Source organism: Bos javanicus, chromosome 27 (genome assembly GCF_032452875.1).
Source record: "Bos javanicus breed banteng chromosome 27, ARS-OSU_banteng_1.0, whole genome shotgun sequence".
NCBI lineage: Eukaryota > Metazoa > Chordata > Mammalia > Artiodactyla > Bovidae > Bos > Bos javanicus.
In genome coordinates this window covers 235,171-252,179 of record NC_083894.1, presented here as the reverse complement: position 1 = coordinate 252,179, position 17,009 = coordinate 235,171, and the positions used below count along the sequence as shown (strand labels likewise).

The window sequence follows — 17,009 nt, the reverse complement described above, 5'->3', positions numbered from 1 at the left end:
CCTCTTGCTGTCTCGGAACCTTCATCTCTTTCTGCCTCGTGTGTGTGTGTGTGTGTGTGTGTGTGTGTGTGTGTGTCGTTTCTGTCTGTATCTCCCTCTCGCTGTCTTCCAGTCTGTCTCGGAACCTTCATCTCTTTCTGCCTCGTGTGTGTGTGTGTGTGTGTGTGTGTGTGTGTGTGTGTGTGTGTGGTTTCTGTCTGTATCTCCCTCTCGCTGTCTTCCAGTCTGTCTCGGAACCTTCATCTCTTTCTGCCTCGTGTGTGTGTGTGTGTGTGTGTGTGTGTGTGTGTGTGTGTCGTTTCTGTCTGTATCTCCCTCTCGCTGTCTTCCAGTCTGTCTCGGAACCTTCATCTCTTTCTGCCTCGTGTGTGTGTGTGTGTGTGTGTGTGTGTGTGTGTGTCGTTTCTGTCTGTATCTCCCTCTCGCTGTCTTCCAGTCTGTCTCGGAACCTTCATCTCTTTCTGCCTCGTGTGTGTGTGTGTGTGTGTGTGTGTGTGTGTGTGTGTGTGTGTGTGTGTGTGTGTGTGTGTGTGTCGTTTCTGTCTGTATCTCCCTCTCGCTGTCTTCCAGTCTGTCTCGGAACCTTCATCTCTTTCTGCCTCTGTCTCTCCCGACAGCCGGCCGCCCGTCCGTTCCTCTGGCCCCGGCCTCTCACAGGTGCTATGGCTCTGGCTGAGGAGCTTGCGCCGGCCGGCTGTCTCCCTTCGCGTGGGTGCGTGCGAGAGTCTGGGCGTCCGTCCGTGTGCCTGCCTGTGGCTCGTCTGCTCTCTCAGGAAGGTCGTGTGCTTGGCGGGCGGCCTGGGGGCAAGGGGGCCCTCGGTAGGGCGAAGGGGCGGGGCTGAGGCGCTCCGGTCGACCGCGCCTCCTTAGCTCCCGGTGGGTTTGGGCACCGGGCAGGATGGGCGCTCAGGGCCCTGGCTGGGCTGCGCCTAGGCCCGCAGGAGGCTCAGAGGCCCGCGGGCCGCGGGGGGCGGGCGGCGACGGGGCCGGAAGCCAGACAACTCCGGGGGCTGCGTTGCCCTGAGCAGCGAAGGGGATGGCGGGAGGCCCCGCTGGCCGAGCGCGGCTGGGCCAGGAGACGCCCAGGGTGGAGGGCGCGGCAGGCCCCACACGCACGCCCGGCCCGCTGCTGGGGGTCCTGGAAGCCGTCCTGCCACCGGTCCCGGCCAGGCCATTGCTGCCGGGGGTTGGCGATATTCGGGGGTGTGGTGGTATCGCCAGGCCGCAGTCCGGTCGCGGGTGGGTGCGGCTCCAGTACAGCGCGCCCCCGTGGAGAGGTGCGGCTGGCCAGCCGGACCTGCAGGTCAGAGCGAAAGGGAGGCGCAGCGCAGGGCTCTTAGGGCGCCCGGCGGCAACCGCCTCCGTCTACGGCCATACCACCATGAACGCCCCCGATCTCGTCTGATCTCGGAAGCTAAGCAGGGCCGGGTCTGGTTAGCACTTGGATGGGAGACCGCCTGGGAATACCGGGTGCTGTAGGCTTTTTGCCTCCCCTCTCCTTTAGCCCCCGGTCCCCCTCGCAACTCTTGGGCCCGCGCAGCTCCAGCCCCTCCGTGGGTGGGGCGTGGGGGTGGGTGGCCGGGGCTGCGCCTCCTGCTGCAAACCGGGGTTGCCTCCGCGCGGCCCGCGAGCCCCTCCGCATTCGGCTTCCAGGAAACCAGACGACCGTCCCTCGGGTCTCCGTCTGGGGCTCCCTTGGCGTGCCTCAGGCAATCCCGGGGGCTGCACCAGCCCCAGCCCCAGCCCCAGCCCCGGCCTCGCAGGCGATCGCGCGTGCTCGCGCGCGCCCCCGCGCGGGCACACACACATATATCTGCACAGACGGTGCATGTATCTTGAGTTATACTTTTGGTGGCTATATGCCTGGGAATGGGATTACTGAAGAATATGGTACTTCTAGTTTTAGTTTCTTGAGGAACCTCCATACTCTTTTCAATAGTAGCTCTACCAACTCACAGTCCTACCAACAGTGGAGGAGAGTTCCCTTTTCTGCACATCCTCTGCAGCCTTTGTTTTTGACAGACTTTGCCATGAGAACCATTCTGACTAATGTGAAGTGGTACCTCGTTGTAGTTTGGAGTTGAGTCTCTCCAATCATTAGAGATGTTGAGCAAGATGACCTTTTCACAACGCAGATCCAACTCTACCACCTCCCTGCTAAAACTGCTCTTGTGTTTTCCCATCATATTGCATAGACGACCGAATCCCTTCAGTGCTTGGCCGCCACTTTCTTCTCTGATTTCTTTCCCCTGGAGTGCCCTCTGCACTCTTTAGGTTCCATCTCCCATAGGGCGTTTTTCATGTCTTGAATATATGAAGGTCCCCTTGTCACATAGCCTTCCAAATTGCTATTTGACCTGCCTGAAAGGCCTCCTGCACCTCAACCCTGGTGTGCGTTGCTTCAACCTATGGACCTCAACTCAATTAGGACTCTGAAAAGCCTTCTCTGACACCCAGTTTTTGGTGACGGGGGAGTCCCCTCTGTCAGTTCTCACAGTATCTGCCTGTTATTTATCATTAGATCAGTCTCAGTGAAAGCAGCAACTGTGTGTCTTCTTGTCTCAGCATTCTATGTCCAGAAACTTAATACATGCCTACGAGTTCATAGTCGGTGCTCAATATGTATTCAGTGTGTGAAAGACAGAAAAGTTCTTGAAAGCCTCAACTTTTCACTTGGCTCAGCACTTTTGATGTCTTTGTATCTTTGTCGATTCAACTCTTCTCTTTCTTCTGTTGATGTGCACACTACATTCAAGGCACAATCTAAGGCATGAAGACATATCCATACACATAGGTTCTTGCTTTCAAGGAACTCATACATCCGATTTCTATCATTTAAGGTTTTTAAAATGCTCTAGAACAATGTAAACTTTTAGTATGATCCATCTTCACTTCAAAGAAAGATCATTTTACTTGCATAGCAAAGGTGGAGACCTTCCAACTTGTAGTCCAATACAGATAGCTTTACCATTTCAGGTAACTCTTGTGGTTCCTTCTGTAGGTGTGTGACTCTTCCAGAAATGTGAAGATCTTCCGTAGTCCTCAGACTTTTTGTGTGATTTGGAATCATCAAGAAAGGTTCCAGTTATAGGTTCCAGACTGCCACCTTAAACAGTCAGTAGCGAAGTGGAGTGGATTGCAGGAATACGCATTTTCAACCAGCATCCCTGGTGATTCTGTTGCTACAGACTCAATGCAGTGGGCAGGGCCTGGACTGTCCACTGGGTCTCACGTGGAATGGAAAGAAGGGCTTCCCCACGACTGTTTATAGCCTCCTGACTAGAAATGGTCCCCAAACAAAAATCAGACCAACAAGATAATCCCTGATCATACTCCATGAGATGAAGGAACTAAGCAGCTGGTTGAGGTGGGGCCAAGGAGAAAAGTTGCTCTTTTTGTCTCCACCTCTACTCCTTTCTTCCTTGATGCCTTAGTGATTCATCATGGAGACTTGAAATACCGTTCACAATAGTCATATTGGTTGAATAAAGATTTTGCATTTAACCAACTCTAAAAAATCAAGAAAGTTTAATCTGCTACATGTTTCTTTAAAAAAGTCCATTGCTTTTCAATACTTGAGTTTCTCCATTGCCTTGGTCAAGTAGCCTTAATAGTAAAAATAAACTAAAACTAATGAAAGATTCAAATCTACCAACAAAGGAAACCTTCCATTTCTTACATCATCTTTGCACTTAGTGGAACACTGCTGCTACTGCTAAGTCACTTCAGATGTGTTCGACTCTGTGTGACCCTATAGACGGCAGCCCACCAAGTTCCCCCGTCCCTGGGATTCTCCAAGCAAGAACACTGCAGTGGGTTGCCATTTCCTTCTCCAGTGCATGAAAGTGAAAAGTGAAAGTGAGGTCGCTCAGTCGTGTCCGACTCTTAGCGACCCCATGGACTGCAGCCCACCAGACTCCTCCATCCATGAGATTTTCCAGGCAAGAGTACTGGAGTGGGGTGCCAGTGCGTTCTCCCGGTAGAACACTAGCTCTTTTCTTTGTATTTTGACTAGGCAATTAACAGTATTGTGGCTCAGATGGGAAGGCGTCCGCCTGCAGGAGACTGGGGTTTGATCCCTGGGTCGGGAAGATCCCCTGGAGAAGGAAATGGCAACTTGCTCCAGTATCCTTGCCTGGGCAAAGCCATGGACAGAAGAGCCTGACTGGCCACAGGCCATGGGTCGCATCAAAGTTGGCCACAACTGAGCAACTAAGAACAGAAGTATTTCCAAGGACCACAACAAGGGATTTGGAACTCTTGTTTGACTCCCTCATGTTGACAATGTTGACTAGGCAGCAGATAGCAGCTGAGTCATCTGTACAATTAAAAATGTGTCATTCTGTTCTGTACTTTTCTGTACTGTAGGAAGAGACTGTACAGAGCAGACGTCTGGACTTGTACAGGACTTTTGGTCTTTTAGAGGATTACAGTTGTAGAACCATCAATGACTGCCAGAGTCGGCAGGAAGGCTGCCCTCAAAGTCTGAGTCCAGACATGTCCAGTATTTTAGGGTATATCAGATGAGTAAGAGTGCATTTACCCTTCACTACGTCTCCATAGAAAGTTGCCTTGGGTTTGGATGTACACACGCACACAAACACACACACACACACCCCGCCGCCGAGACAGGTCAAGAGCTGGAAACCACAGGTAAGGGAGACGGAGAAAGAGGGAGAGAGAGACAGCAAGAGGACCACTCAAGCTTCCCAACCCACGGCCTCCACACCCTCCCCCCTCCACTCTGGGTATCCACCCGGCCCCAAGTCGACCAGACCCCCACCCTCGCCCACCGACACTCTCACACACTCACCCTCTGGCCTAGGGGTGGCGGCTGGGTCCCGCTTTAGGTAGCCAAGCCGAAGGGGACCTTTGAGACCTCGGCTGTGAGGAAGTCTTGGGGTCGCCACGGGTGACCGCCAGCCCCAGGGCACCGCGTCCAGCCATCCAGCCAGGGCCCGGCCCAAGGCTGACGCCCCCTCCCTTGGGGAAGCTGCTTCTTCCATGCGGCCTCCCTGTCAGGAGCGTCACGGTCTGTGTCAGTGTGTCTGTCTCGGATCCGATGCCTGTCAAAAACAGGTCAGACCACATAGATCTCATAGGAGACTCAGTCTGGCACTCTGGGGATCAGAGCAGATGATTTAAAATCTCTTTCTATATAACAGTGTGTTCTTTCGGAGAAAAGATTGGGGTGGTGGAGCAAATAGATTTCAAAAAATCTACGCTAAAGAAAGTTAAACAGCTTTCTTTAGCCTTTAGTATTCTGGTTTGATTGCAAATCTCTAAGAGGGGGAAATAAAAGGGAACTTTTCCCAAATGTTTTTCAACTGGGATTCTGTCTTCACTGGGAATCACTCACATTTCAATGTGCACCAATGCCCCCTGTGCCCCCACCCCAACCCTGTTTGGAGAATGCCAGCTGGAGAAGTCAGGGAATCTCCCACTGTCCAGGGTTGCCAGCTCTGCTGAGACTCAGCTCCCAGGTCAGTGGGAGTCAGCTCCCAGACAGTCCAAAGGGGTAGCCTTCACAATTGGACCCCCACATGCTTGGTGGTATGTGAATGCTTGCTAAGGTTACATCAATAAGTGGATTAAAAAAAAAAACACGAAGATCTACAGCCTGCCTGTGCACCCTTTCCAAAGGTTGCTCTGCTGAGACCTGAGCAGCAGTGAGCAGTCCCAGGTGGGCGGAGGGTCTTGCTTTCTACAAAGACCTCTCCATAAAGGTGAGACCTGCCCTGTCTCCCTCTACTTACTATGATGAGTTTCTCCAGGGCCCACAAATCTTTTGAGTGCCAGACAAAATAGTGTTTTTTGAGAAAGTGAAAGTCTGTTGATTTAGTATTAAATCTTTTTCCAACTCAGATGATTTCTAATACTTTGCTCTTATGAAATTTGAGGGAAGACCGAGTTGAGCTCTGTCAAAAGTTATATCATTAAAAATCATTTTGATGATAGATCACCCTTTCAGAGGGATCTCAGTAACGGACATTACTATGATAAAGTTCCTTTCATTTTCATGAAAAATGTTTCATAGTGTGTACAATAACTGTAAAAACAATAATTGTAAAATGTTGGTGAGGATTGCCATCTATTTTAGGAAATAGATGCATCTTAATTTAGCAAGTCTGATGAAAACTGGTTTTTCCAATAACATTGTACTTTTTATATATAGTAATTGTTTATGAAATCCTGTTGTGATAAATCACATACTAATAGTACCTATAATGATAGTTCAGTCTGGAATTATTTCTTTAATATCTAGAGCTACTTGGCTACAGGATTTAAACATTACCTTCAAATTAAAATGTACAAAATTAAATTCAAGTTATATACATACTTTTGCTGCAGATAAATATGAGTGATCAATGAAAGGATTTTAAGCATAAAATGTATTACATTAACATAAAATTATGTAAAAAAAAATACAGTGGAAATACAACTTTAAGGAGTAAATGAAATAACTTGCCTACGAAAGATGAGCTTGTAGGTGTATATTAAAACGAATTGAGGTGGATCTCAAATCGCTGTGGCATTAGACTGTCCTGGAAACAGTGAAGAAGTCATATTAGGATTTTACTTTTAAATGTTTCCTACTTCTGTTTCACCAGAGATTATATCCTTTGCAACTGTTTAGATTGATAAGAAATGTTTTAGATGTTAACTTAAACAGGTGTGAAGTGTCATATAGTTTTTTGTTGTTGTTAAGATAGTGTTAATATGCATTATGAAATATGCACAAGTGAATAATTTGAAAAGACATATAGTTTAAAGAATTACTTTAAGGGGTAACCAAGCAGGAAATTGAAGGTCTCTATATCCAACAGCACATAAGGAAAATGAAAAAACAGGGGTCCAGAAATGGCGCCATTTGGTTTGGTTCAGGCCCTTTCCACACTTCCTCCCACTGCCCTCCTTCTAGTGCAGGATCCAGGTCTAACAGGTCCTCAGTTCCAACTTAATGTCCCACGTTACCACTACTCTCTTCCTCCCATGCGTGGCACTCATTTCTTTCACACTTAATGACAATCATGTTGACTTGGCCCTGGGTCCACCTCATGGAACTATCCGGGCAGTCATCGTCTCTTGGCTCATGCTCCCTCCCTTACACTTGCCTCAAATCCCCAAAACCCTCAGACAATAGAAAGCCTAAGTTTAGGCCTAGGCCCTAAGCCCTTGTCCATCTATCATCTGAACGATTATTATTAATTCATGCATTTGCAGTTTTCAAAGTGCTTCCCTCTTTATAATTCCTCTTTTCTTCTTTACCACAACCTGCTGTGATAGATGAAGGTAGAAGATGGATGGGTGGATGGATGAATAGGTAGATAGAATGAAGAAATTGGGGCTCAGAGGATTTAAATGGTTTTCCTGTGATGACACAGCAAGAAATGGTGGAGTTAGTATTTGGAAGCAGGTCACCTATCTTCAGACTCTTCGCCTTACACACGACATCACTGAACCTAAGTCCAAGGTCAAAGAAAACCAATTGGAACTTTTGAGCCTGGGATGGCCCACTCAAACCTTACTGATCATGTAACCCTGGAGATAGTGGTGGGTGTTAGCATGTGGTCCTTGTCCGATGGCCACTGTCTGGGGCCTTCACACTTCATCCAGGTTCTCTGCCAGACATTTGGAAAGGACTTACAGCCGGGGAAATGAACACATATGTGTACTTCCACGTACCGTGGGACAAGATTACTTAGAACAGGACATGACGGTGTGGAGCTAAGAGAGCTGAGTATAAACAAACATTCACATAAAAATGGGCAAGTTTTGCCGCGAGTGGTGTTTTAGTCTGGATAGTTGTACTGGAAATAAAACTTGGGTAGATGTCAAAACACCAGTCATCTAACTTTAGCTTTATTTTTAATTAAAGACACTGACTTTTAGAAACTAGGACAATACTAAACCTGTTTCAATTTACCTCAAAGTGCCCAAATTAATAGTTATTTAAAAAGTTGGCTTAAAGCTCAACATTCAGAAAACGAAGATCATGGCATCCGGTCCCATCACTTCTTGGGAAATAGATAGGGAAACAGTGGAAACAGTGTCAGACTTTATTTTTTTGGGCTCCAAAATCACTGCAGACGGTGACAGCAGCCATGAAATTAAAAGACGCTTACTCCTTGGAAGGAAAGTTATGAACAACCTGGATAGCATATTCAAAAGCAGAGACATTACTTTGCCAACAAAGGTTCGTCTAGTCAAGGCTATGGTTTTTCCTGTGGTCATGTATGGATGTGAGAGTTGGACTGTGAAGAAGGCTGAGCGCCAAAAAATTGATAGCTTTTGAACTGTGGTGTTGGAGAAGACTCGAGAGTTCCTTGGACTGCAAGGAGATCCAACCAGTCCATTCTGAAGGAGATCAGCCCTGGGATTTCTTTGGAGGGAATGATGCTAAAGCTGAAACTCCAGTACTTTGGCCACCTCATGCGAAGAGTTGACTCATTGGAAAAGACTCTGATGCTGGGAGGGATTGGGGGCAGGAGGAGAAGGGGACAACAGAGGATGAGATGGCTGGATGGCATCACCAACTCGATGGACGTGAGTCTAGGTGAACTCCGGGAGTTGTTGATGGACAGGGAGGCCTGGCATGCTGCAATTCATGGGGTCGCAAAGAGTCGGACACAACTGAGCGACTGAACTGAACTGACTGATGGCTAAGTTGACTTCACCTATGCTTTCGTGTCATTTTTTGGAAAACTTTTGAGGATATTTTTTTTTGATGCATTCAGATGTACAGTTTTAAAAAATAATTACTCCTACTATGGAGCTTGATATTTTTATTCTTCATTGTGACGTATTTCATTTGAAGCTGAGCCCTTAAAATGTTTTAAAGTTAGTTGGGATTCAGGGTCACAAAAAATTCACACACGACTTTAGCAACTAAATAGCAACTGAACGACAGAGTAATTGATTCCCTAGAAGTTAAAGGAGTCGATTTGTAGGTCAGATACACAGTGAATAATTTTAGTTCACTTAGCACACACAGGGCATAATTTACTAAAGAAAGGACTATGGCTTTATAAATAGTCGAAGGTTGCTCTCCAAGACCACCTGGAAGTTCAGGTGTGCGGATGGCCAGGAGGTCAGCAACCTGGACTTATTCTACCTGTCCTCGTGGATTGGCTCCAGCTGTTTCCTTCTGAGCACAACTCAACTTGCTGAGTAGTCAGGCTCACTGTCAGTGACCAACGTGCGTAGATTGTCCAACAGGGAAGGGTGAAAGAGACCAGCGTAAATGACCTCCCTTGGCATTTGGGGCAGGAAAATCTATTTCTGTGAAACTTTGCTGTACAGGAGAAACAGCATCCAGACCCTTGGTGTCTACATATCAATAATGCTTCTGCTTCTATTAGGATGAATAAAAGTCACCTCTCCCAGAGTTTCAAATACTGAGGATCATTTTATTTGTAGCTGCCAGTGCTGCATACAGAGAGGACACAGGGCTCCAGGGAGGTGGAGGGGCTTGCCTGAGATAATAATGCAAATTATTACTGGTAAGTCAGAATTTTTTCTGATATCTCTTGATTCTAAACACCCACCTATTACTATCCATATGTGAATTTGGAATCAATTCACAGATTAAGTTACTATTCGTGGCCAGTGTTTGTGAAGTGTTGTAATGTCCTGTGCCAAAGATACTTGTGTGCATGCTCAGTCACTAAGTTTTGTCCAACTCTCTGCGACCCCATGGACTGTGGCCTGCCAGGTTCCTCTGTCCATGGGATTTACTAGGCAAACATCCTGGAGTCAGTGCCCATTCCCTCCTCCAGGGCATCTTCCTGAGCTCTCCTACATCTCCTGCATTGGCAGGCAGATTCTTTACCATTCTGCCACCTGGAAAGCCTTCAAAGATGCTAATGATATTTTATTAGTATGATTTGATATCTATTTATAGTGTAAGGCAGTAGCAATAGAATATAAGCTATAGAAGAAAAATTTAAGTTGGAATCCATTCTGAAAATACTTGAAAAAAAAAAGAAAAAAAGATCAGGGATGGGTAGAACACAACTGTGCCCAGACTGACAGCTTTGGGAGGAGTAGGATATCCCAGTCTGGAGTATTCTGGAATATTCTCCATGTGCCCCAGTGCCGAGCACCAAGCCTGGCTCAAAGCTGACAGCCAGCCAGCGTGTGTTCATCCAGACTGAACCACATGCATGCATTTGAGCTGCTCTCTTAGTTCATTGAAAGGAGTATCTTAGAGTTTTTCATTTCTGGTTCCTCCAGGGGTTCCAATCAGGCTCCCCTGGATTATTGGGAGGAAACTGGACCCTGAAAGTAGCCCAGGTGAGTGGGAACTCAGAAGGCATGAGTTCTTGCCTTGAAGTTCAGAACCTTGAAGCAGCCATGCAAGATGTGGCCAGGACGAGCTGCCAGTGCTGCTCGGCTGGTGTGTAGAAGAGCCCCCTGGCCAGCTCATCAGTCCTCATGCCCAGGAGCTCTAGCATCCAGAGCAAGGTGCTGGCTCCCAGGTGCTCCGAGTTGCGGGAGCTCCATCCATATTATTGTTTCTAACCTGCTGATGCAGGCTGCGTGTAAGTATAAGGAAAGGAGTGACTTGGGTTCACATAGAAATCCACCTGAGCCCCCCAGCCTGCTGCTACCTTCCAAGAAGAGATGTGGCCGCTCTGCTGCTGAGCCTCAACAAGTCCTCTACCTGTGTTTGTGATAGGAGCTTCCTCTTCCAGATACTGTTGGCTGTTTGTTTTCCTGAGACAATCAACTTGTGTTCTTTCCCAACATAGCACCTACACAGCCCTAGGCTTCTGTTTCTCTGGATTGTGGAAACACTACTCTCCTTTTAGCTCTCCTTGGAAATCCATTAGGGACCTCCTAGAGAAGAAAGCTATTGCTTGGGGTTCTAAGTGGATCCAGGAGAGGAGTAGGGTGGTGTGGGCACAGATGATACATGCACCAGTTTCACCAAATGAGACAATGAAGAGTGTCTCCAATATCAAATGTTATGCCTCTGGAAATCATAGCTGGCCATGGGATTCAGTTTAAGAAATGACTTTGCAACATGTTAAAAGTGTGGCAGGTCCTTCAGGATTCTAAGCCCAGTATTTTCTAGCTACTCAATGACATGGGAAAGGAGGGGGAAATGTGAAAGAAATGTAAAAGAGACTTAAGTCACATAATAATAACCTTTCATAGTGTCTCAAAGAAGCCTACAGTAAGAAAGAGTGTTTTAGGTATTTGAGGAACTTTTGGATATATGAGAACAAAGAGGAATTTGTCTGTATCTGCTAGGTTATCTGATTTTTTGGTATATAATTGTTCATCGAAGTCTCTAACAATCCTTTTTCTTGTATCTTATAATTTGTAATGTCCTCTCATTCATTTAGAATTTTATTTCAGTCCTTTCTTTTTCTTGATGAATATAGCTAAAGATTTGTTTATATTTTTAAAAAACAGAGCTTATTAGTTTCACTGATTTTATGTTATTTTTTTAGTTTCTATTTCATTTATTTCCATTCTGTTCTTTTCCTTATATTAATTTTGGGCTTGGTATGTTCTTATTTTTCTGGTTCCTTATTAGGTTGCTTATCTGAGAGCATTATTTTTTCTTAATGTACACATTTATTGTTATAAACTTTCCTCTGAGAACTTCTTTTGCTCCATCCATTAAGTTTTGGTGGTATTCTTTTTCTTTCTTTCTCTCTTTCTCTCTCTCTTTCTCTTTTTTTTTTTTTGGTGCCTAATATCTATTGTTTAGCTGCTGTGCTATAAAACTCATCATAGGGTCATGCCAAAAGGTGCAAGTTTCTTTATCTGACTTTCAGGAAGCTAGTAGAAAATTAATGTAAGACATGCTGGAGCAAAACAGGAGCAAAAAGCACTGAAGCTTGCAGAGGCCCCTTCCACCTAGTAAAGTCCCCACATGTAAGATTGCCACCCAGAAATAGAGAGAGCCATGGTGTGCTCTAATTGGGCATCCTGAAAGAATCCCAGAGCTGCATGTTACAGAGATTTCCTTCAGTCTTTTCTGTTTATAACTCAAATGTACAGAATGAAACTAGTTCCTCAGGCAGTATCAAAGCAGCTTTCCTCATGTCACAAAAATTTCCAGAAGTTTGAGACTTAAAAGTGGATCCCCAGTGGGGGCAGTTGTGTCAGAGCTCACAGCAGGAGCCCGGGGGAGAAGCTTACAAGCCTCCACTCTGATCCTTGCTCACACACCACACACTGTTGGGGGCCTGCGTGAGGCACTCCGCCCATGGCAAAGGTCATGAGGAAGGAGGCTCGACATATGAAAAGGCGGGATTGAGCCTCAGGAGTCCCCCTGGAAATCCTTGAGCATCTACCCCCATAACCAGAGCCTGCCTACTTTACTACTTTGTGCTCTCACCTACACCTCTGACTTTATGGGGGGGCTGTCCCCCACCACCTCTTTCAGAGAAGGAGTTAACTTAGAGCTCCAGTTAATAATAATTCCTGGGCATGACAGGAGTGTTTCAACCTACAAACTCCTCTGAAGATTCTCTAGCCTGCCTGACAGGCTTGTCCGGCCACATGTGATTGCTCACAGCCTCCCAACCGTGAGAGGCACGAGATGGTTTAAACCTTCTAAAAACAGGTTCTTTAGAGAAGTTAGAAAATGACTAGTATAAGTATAGTGGGCTGATTAGAAATTGTATTGGTGAAGGGTTTTTCATTTGTTGAGCCAATGTTTACTGCTAAGTCTCCACATCCCCTGCCCTTATACACATTAATGAATATATAGAAGAAATAAGTATTAACCTTTGATATTAATCACGTTAGACCTTTGGCTGAGCAAAATTCTTTCCTTAATTAAAACACACTACAACCTCACCCTATAGGAATGTAACTTTATCTGGTACCTTCTGAAGGTGGCGTCTGTTTTAAGAATAAAAGGAGAGGGTCATAAATTGTCAGCAGGCCCCCTGGCCAGAAAATGATGTAACACCCCTAAGACCTCTGTATATATTTGTATGAAGCACCTAACTTTAATAAGAGTCAGGACTGCTGACCCCACGTGACTTTTGTATAACATCTCAGTATATAAAAACAGACCCTGGAAAATAAAGAATTGGGATCAGTTTCTTGAAATACTGGTCTCCCCATGTTGCTCTCTCCCTCAAACCCTGGCTGAGTCTCCATCTGGAACGCGGATCCTGCCATGCTTACTAATTATGCCTGGGCTTCTAAGATCCGACTGGGGAGGCCTCAGTGTCTCCTCTCCTTCGGGAGAACGGAAGGACGCCTGCGGCCTACGTAAGTGGTGCAAACTTCTTGTCTTGAAGTTTTATTGGTCTCCCACGTAAACCAAGCTACTCAGCCTCTTTTCTCCACTGAATTTTCCTACTGAGCAATCCTTATTCTATTACTCTTTATATCTCTAATTAATATCTAATTGAAACTATTGTATCCTGATCCTCGCCGAAGCTGTCTCCTCTTCGAATACCCTGGATCAGCCGGGGCTGGACCCCGGCAACACGCCTTGTTTACAACAGGTTACTCTAAATCAGCAGGAAATTCCATGCATGGTTAGATCACACAATGACCCATTCACTGTCTGTTGAGCGCTGACATTGTGGCCACCACTTTTCAGGGTGCAGCGATGTAGCAGGGACTGAGACACCATGCTTCCTGTCATTGTGGCATTTATAGTCTAGCAACGTCTGAAGTAACCTCATTTATAAAGAGGCAGAAACCTTGTTTTGGTAGATTTGATTGTCAGAAAAAGAGATAGTACCCTTTACACTTTACCGTCCTTGTATTTTCTGTATTTGTGTTTTTGCATCAATTTGTCCTCCTAGGACTCCAACTCAGACCAGTTATGTAGTAGTCTAATAAACCAGCAGAAGTCCACAAGTTGGCTCCAATACACTTTTTTTTTTGGTGGGTGAAGTAGCATAACCCACTAAATCCCTCAAGTTTTGGTACTGCTCTGTCATCTGGGAGTGCTCTAGGAACTGTGAATTAGAGAAAAGTTGACAAATAAATTAGAAATCCCAGTGAGGTTGTTCAGATGTCTGGGTCACATGTGTTCCCAATTCTGTTCTGAGATATTTAATTGGCTGTCGACGCTGAGAGACCATGTCTTATGTCGACCCGGCCTTTGTAAAGCAGGAGAAAGTGAAAGTGAAGTTGCTCAGTCATATCCGACTCTTTGCAATCCCATGGACTACTGTAGCCTACCAGGGTCCTCTGTCCATGGGATTTTCCAGGCAATAGAACTGGAGGGGATTGCCATTTCCTTCTCCAGGGGATCTTCCCAACCCAGGGATTGAATCTGGGTCTCCCACATTGTAGACAGACGCTTTACTGTCTGAGCCACCAGGGAAGTCCCTTTGTGAAGCAGGGGGGTCCTGGTCAAAAATGTGGTCAGCATTCCACTGCAGAATCATGGTATCTCCCTAAGAGGAATATTAACCTTGGTTTCCATCACTCATTGAGAAGATAGAAAAGAAGGTTTAAATGCTGGCTCCAGCATTTACTAGCAGTACGACCCTGAGAACTTAAGCAACATATAACCTCTCTAAACTATTGCTTTAGTTCATTATCAATAAATGAGGCTAATAATATTTACCTTGTAGTGCTGCAACGGTTAAATGATAAAATCCATGGTAGAGGGTTCATATACACTGTGGGCTTCCCTTGTGGCTTAGCTGGTAAATAATCGGCCTGCAATGTGGGAGACCTGCGTTCAATCCCTGGGTTGGGAAGATCCCCTGGAGAAGGGAAAGGTTACCCACTTCAGTATTCTGGCTTTCTTTAAACTTGTACCCCGGGTGTCCCCTCACATGCTGATTCTGGACCTGGCCATGTGATGAGCCTTGACCAGTGGAGCATTAGCAAGAGAGATGCAAGTAAAAGCCTGTTAAGTCCTTGCACATTGGGCTCTATTTTCTTGGAATCCATCTGCCATGCTGTGAAGAAGCATAAGCAGCCATGCGGAGAAGCCCATTTGGAGGAGAATGGAGGCCTTAAGCCAACTCCCAACTGGGCTCCCAGCCTGCAGCCAGTACTGATTTCCATCCATCTGTATGAGTCCATTTTAGATCTTCTAGACATCCAAACCAAGCCAGCAACATTCTTGAAGCCTAGTAACCTTGAAGCCTAGTAACCTTGTGGTCAACCCCCAGATCTGTAAGAAGGAATAAGAAATTGTGAGAAGCCATTAGATTTGGGGTGATGTGTTACGTAGCACTCGATAGCTAAAACAGAGCCATGTGGAGTCCTGCCACCACAGGTGGCATTGATTTTGTGTCTGGTGGAAGAGTGGAGAAGTTTGGAGGAATGATGAAGAGACTGGTGCAGGCTGAAACCCAGTGGAGGCTATCCTACTGAAAGCTGCAGGAAAGAGAACTTGAGTTCTATAGCCACAAAACAGTTACCAGAACTATGCTGGTGGAAATATGGGAACTAGAAGAGGCGCCTCATGAACTTGGGTTCTGGCTAAGGATTTTCCTGGACAGGATATTGAAAGTGTCATCTGCCTCCTTTTAGACACCTCCTGGTAAAGTCCAGGAGGAGCTACTTGAGCTAAAGAAGGGAATGTTTAGATTTCAAGCAAATTTAGAAGAACTGAAAAGGCACTAGACCTTGTGGGTTTGATAATAAAATTGCTTTCATCTCTCCAAGGAAAATTTCTCAAAGTGAAAAATGGCCTTGGTTTGAAGATGAAGTCCAGAGTGCTGTTAGTAAAACATGACCTCAGCGTCAACATCTCTGTTAAAACGTGAGCAAGATTTAAAGAGTTTCTCAGATTTCCTCTCAGCTAAACAAGAAAACTTCTAAGAATCTTAATGGTACCATGTAAAGCAGAACTACCAGATCATCCAGAGAAATGGGGAGAAATGTTACATTGTTATTAAGTCTTTAAATATATGGGTGGTTTTTTATGCAGCAATAGATCAGCCAAACGGGTCACTAATGGTTTTTAGATGCACTTGTATAATGATAGGAGAAGGCAATGGCACCCCACTCCAGTACTCTTGCCTGGAAAATCCCATGGGCGGAGGAGCCTGGTGGGCTGCAATCCGTGGGGTTGCAAAGAGTCGGACACGACTGAGTGACTTCACTTTCACTTTTCACTTTCATGCATTGGAGAAGGAAATGGCAACCCACTCCAGCGTTCTTGCCTGGAGAATCCCAGGGACAGGGGAGCCTGGTGGGCTGCCGTCTATGGGGTCGCACAGAGTCGGACATGAGTGAAGTGACTTAGCAGCAGTATAATGGTAGGATAAAATATTTTTGACTTCACATTTGACTTTTGCCATATAGTCAGAAAAGGGCTACTTTTGCAAAACTATTCAAAATGTTAATTTTTACCCACGTGCTCTGTATTTTTGTCAACATCTTTATTTTCTCTTCTTAAATTGTTAACTGGTCAGTTGTATATAAGGGCTTCCCTTGTAAGCTCAGTTGATAAAGAATCTGCCTACTATGCAGGAGATCCAGGTTCGATCCCTGGGTTGGGAAGATATCCTGGAGAAGGAAATGGCAACCCACTCCAGTATTCTTGCTTGGAGAATCTCATGGACAGAGGAGCCTGGCAGACTACAGTCCATGGGCTTGCAAGAGTCGGACACTACTTAGTGATTAAACCACCACCTTCACAAGCTGTGTATATTCTCATTTATTATTGGCTTGACATATTTCAAGCAGTTCTATGATATTGTTTTCATCATCTTCATGAAATCTTGCACCTTTTGCAATATTTACAATTTCTTTTCACTTTTACTGTCCTTGAATTTATTATCTGCTATAATGTTGGTAGGATGGATACTAATGTCTTGAAAGAACGGGTCTTCAGTTAGACATTAATTTTATAAATAGTCAGTTTATTTATGAAAAATTTTTCTTTAAGAAGTTTTGCTTCTTTTAAACAACCCAGACATTGGATTCTCATATAATGAGAGGCACTCCGGTACCACTCAATTTATAACTGAACGGGCCGTAGGACCAGACAGGGCTTAACGTTCTGGTAGAAGCTGAGTTGAAGTATGTGATTCAGGCTCACCGTCTAAGAG

At 45.6% G+C, this 17,009-nt stretch overlaps 1 non-coding gene across 1 annotated transcript; it reads left to right on the top strand.

The window, feature by feature from the left end:
• The first annotated feature begins 1,363 nt into the window (after nt 1-1,363).
• LOC133240151 (5S ribosomal RNA) lies at nt 1,364-1,482 on the top strand. Its single transcript, XR_009734136.1, has one exon. It is a non-coding gene; the product is annotated as a 5S ribosomal RNA (ribosomal RNA).
• The last annotated feature ends 15,527 nt before the right edge of the window (nt 1,483-17,009 follow it).